Source organism: Mandrillus leucophaeus, unplaced genomic scaffold (genome assembly GCF_000951045.1).
Source record: "Mandrillus leucophaeus isolate KB7577 unplaced genomic scaffold, Mleu.le_1.0 Scaffold509, whole genome shotgun sequence".
Lineage (NCBI taxonomy): Eukaryota > Metazoa > Chordata > Mammalia > Primates > Cercopithecidae > Mandrillus > Mandrillus leucophaeus.
In genome coordinates this window covers 2,037,320-2,041,952 of record NW_012105464.1, presented here as the reverse complement: position 1 = coordinate 2,041,952, position 4,633 = coordinate 2,037,320, and the positions used below count along the sequence as shown (strand labels likewise).

Genomic DNA, 4,633 nt, shown 5'->3' with positions numbered 1-4,633 from the left:
AAACTATAATACCTCAAATTCCCATCCAAGGTTTTATGGCCTTCATTCAGTGCTGGCATGATGGAGGGAAACAGAAGAGGCCAATAATTGATAAAGATAAGAGAGGTAAGCAAGAGCCATAAGAAAGCGGTATCTACAATGGACACCGCTGAGTCAGTGTACAGAAAGTAAATATGGCTTGAACACCGGAGGAAGATCTGATCTGTGCAGAACAAGAAAGAAGAATTGTTCCAGAACAGGGCTCAAAGTCTTTAACCAGATCATGGAGTAAAATAATTAAGAGGCAAGCCAAGTAAAATTCATAACTTTGGAATCTTAGCAGATTGAAACATAAAGGGAGAGGGACCCTGCTGGATGTCTGGATACAGAGGATTCCCCACCTGTGGTCAAGGACTTGAAGCATACTAAGGATATTTCTCAGCTGAGGTCCAGTAGAGTGAATTAATAGATACATATATTCTTAGTTCACTTGAATAAAGATGTTAATCTGTCTATGCAGACTCTATAATATGGCAAACATGGTAAAACCATATAATGTGGTATCATATGGTAAAATATACAATCTATGTCTCAATTTAGGTGAATGTAGTTCTTCTTATAAGAGGAAATGATTGTTTCCTTGTAGGTATAATTTTTTAAAATAAGACCTTCAGCTTAAAGCTCAATAAAACATAACATTTTCGGGCTTAAAAACAGAGTACTTCGGACCTTCACTCAGGTACATGTTAATGTACGAGCAAAGATACAAAGATTCAACAACCTGATATTCAGTGTAAATTTTTTCACTCTTGCAGAAAAGGGTATAAAAATTACATAACCACCACTAAAATGTAGACACTGAGGCTCTTATCAGTGATAGCTGATGAGGAGGAACCATTCCAATATCCTTAACTAGTTGATTGAATTGCAGTTTTAGATAACTCTTTAAATGCTAAGCACCTCTTGAAACAGAGCAGAAAGAATTTTAGTAATCGATTATCATCTATATTTTTAAACTACTGGATACTCCATAGTAATTTTTACTTCAAAGTGGTTGGATTTCCTTTACGAATCACACTGACAAATCACTAATATGAGTTAAAATGAACCCAGAGACACCAGTAAAAATGGCATGCTCTGTTTCTTCTTTGATGTAACCCCTTCTGCTCTACAAATTTGGCAAAGATGGATACACTATAAAAATAAATAATCAAAGAGACTTGACAAGATAAACATTTTCATAGACCAGAGACAAAAATAGAAGGCTGAAGTGGTTAATGGAGCTGAAGTACTATATTCCAAAGCAGGCAATAGAAGCTACAACTTCATCTCCTAGCTGGTGGGAAGGACTACAGATCCGTGTAAAATGGAGAAATAAAGTTGGCCTCACTGCTTAAATCCAGGAGCTTATGATTAATAAAAGTAGGGTGAAAATATACTGACAACTGGTGCCTGAGGCTACAATTTTTGTGGGGTTTCCAGGCAACATAAGCCTGAGGATACTGGCATAGCCTCAGGACAGGGCTGCCTGAGGCTCAGTCACCAGTCTTGTAAATCCTTCATATCCCTACCAGGGAGGAGGCACAAACCTTGATTATAAAATAGCCTCATAACTTCTTGTCAGGGAGGAGGGAGACAAGGGAATTAAAGAAAAATAAAGCAATGCAAAGCAAAAAATATGTTCCCCTCAAATAAGCCTGTGATCCACAATTCTAAAATGCATGAAGAAATCTAAAGCTAAGAAATACAATCAACATTTTAAGCGTTCTTGCCATGAAAAATAAGTATGTGAGAAAATGTATGTTAATTAGCTCAATGTAGCTGTTTTACAATGCATACATATTTCAAAACAACATGTTGTGCAGGATAAATATATAAACATTTTGTCAATTAAAAAATAAATTAACTTTTAAAAGTAAAAATATAACCAACTAAATACAGAACAGGATTGCCTCTCGATGATGTTAATTGTATGAAATAATTTGACAAATATTTTATAATAAATTTGGTTGGTATACTCAAAGAGATTAAAGCATAACATTCAGAAATGAACAAGAAAGTATTAAACAAGTTACATATATAAAATATGAATATTAAAAATAATCAGGTTGCCAGGGTTGGGCGCACCGCTGAATAGATCGCTGAGGGAGCCTAGGGGATTGCTTAGGAATTCTGGCCAGCTGAGTGTTGTCTGTTGCCACCCATTGATGTCAAGATGACTAAGGCTGGATGGATTTTTGTGGTTGTCCTATGAGAAGGCAGAACACACTTCTGAAGCTTCTCATTATGTCAGTGGCCACTATGTTCTTTCTCCAGCTGTCTCTTTGCTGTCCTGAGATTTTAAAGTGTTATCTATAAGGTTAAGCCACACTTTAGTTATCAGACTACCAGGTTTCTGGCTAAGGAAGAGTTTTATAAATTCTATAGCTTATGTGATTGGAGAGCCTAGTCGTCATTGGGATGAATCATTGGAGGAACAATTTACCCAGGCTTAATTATCACCCCTGCTGCAATCTACCACATACTCCAATTTTTCCAAATCACCATGGACATTCAGAATGTCTGTGTGTCTCCTCCTTCATCATTATTGTCATTGCCACCTTACGAAAGAGCTCAAGGATGTAGGCACTGGGCTTCCTTTTGCTGCTGTGTTTGCTATGGTTCCCACATATATCTTCCAATCTGTGACTGGCTCGTATGGTAAGGAAGGGATTGCCATCTTTTGCATCCTACTCACCTACAATATGTGGATCAAGGCAGTAAAGACTGGTTGTATCTATTGGAGGCTAAGTGTGCCCTTGCTTACTTCTACATGGACTCTTCATGGGGAGATGTTGTGTTCCTGATCAACTTGATCCCTCTCCGTCTACCGGTGCTGATGCTCACAGGCTGTTTCTCCCACTGGATCTACATGGCCTGCTGTACTGTTTACTGCCTGGGCACTATTCTTTCTATGCAGACCTGTTCTGTGGCTTTCCAGCCTGTCTTTTCATCAGAGTGCATGGAAACCATTGGGGTTTTTGGTCTCGGCCATATCCATGCCTTTCTGGATTACCTGTGTAAGTTGAATCCACAGCAAATTGAAGTTCTTTTCCAGAGTGTCCTCTCTCTGGTAGGCCTTATCCTTCTCACTATGGGAGCTCTCTTCATGCTAACAGAAAAAAATCCCTCCTTGGACATGGCATTTCTACTCACTGCTGTATCCTTATGCTAAGACCAACATCCCCATCATCGCTTCTGTGTCTGAGCATCAGCCATGACTTGATCCTCATACTATTTTAACTTGCATTTCCTTGTCCTTATGTTTCTAATTGGCCTCTATTCCTGCTTTAGCAACTTGTTTGATGCTCAGAGGTTTAACATCATGTATGGTGTGACCAGTGTGCACTTTTAAGCTGTAATGGTGCATCTAATGCTAGTATTGGCGCCTGTTGTGTACATTCTTTCCAGCACTGGAGTCTCCCAAATGTTGTCCACATATGGGAAGAAACTGGACATAAGTCATCCAGACAAGAAAAGCAACAGGATTCCACCTACCTGATTTAGAATGAAGCAGCAAGTGGGATGATATTAATGCCAAAATGGCCTTAGTCCATTTTGGCTTTCTTTCTCATCCCCTATACTTTTTACTCAATCCTGGGTGAACAGTAAGGCCTTCTCTTCTTCCTTCACCCTCTATGCCTTGGGTGGATATGACAGTAGCATTATTTCTGATGACTACTGAGAAGCATATTATTGGCTTTTTCACAATACTCCAGAGGATGCAAAGGTCATATTATGTTGGGATCATAGCTACCAGATTATAGCTAAGGTGAACTGGACAATTTTTGTGGACAATAACACATGAAATAATACCAATATTTCTTGAGTAGTTCAGGCAATGGTATCCACAGAGTTTCGAAAACCCTATGAGATCATGAGAAAGCATGAGGTCATTGTTGGAGACTTCACTGAGTATTGCTATGATGATATCAATGAGTTTCTTTGGGTGGTCCAGATTGGAGGTAGCACAAACACAAGAAAATATATCAAAGAGAATGACTATTGTACTCCAGTTGGGGAATTCTGTGTGGGCCATAAGGGTTCGCCAGCACTGCTCAACTGCCTCATGTACAAGATGTGTTACTACCACTCTGGACAGGTCTACACAAAAGTCAACCATTCATCAGGCTTTGACCATGTTGGAAATGCTGAGATTGGGAATAAAGGCTTACTTTGAGTTTTATGTCCTGGAGAAAGCATATATCACAGAACATTGGCTGGTTAGGAAAGACAAGGTAAAGGACCTGGATAATCCAGGCCCATCAAGGACATAAATGTCATGTCCAGCTCTGATATGCTTCACACTGAGTGGATCATATGTAGGATGTTGAAGATTTTTTTTATATACCATTTATAAGAACACATCTAGATGAGATTAGAATTGTATGCAACTTTTGTCCTAGGCGGTATGGCTGGGCCAAATAAAATAACTTTTACAATTCTAAGCAGGTTACCAATAAAATATCACGGCTTTACTGTGCTCATTTAAAGGGAGGAATAAAAAATAAAAATAATCGAATCAAAATATGAGAAATAATAATATCAAAACAGAAAGTAATTAATAAACAGGATAAACAGTGCCTTGGAGGATAGCACTGAACACTTCACTTAC

At 38.6% G+C, this 4,633-nt stretch overlaps 1 pseudogene; it reads left to right on the top strand.

Moving 5' to 3' along the window:
* Positions 1–1,513: 1,513 nt before the first annotated feature.
* Positions 1,514–4,295, top strand: LOC105551144 (annotated as a pseudogene).
* The last annotated feature ends 338 nt before the right edge of the window (positions 4,296–4,633 follow it).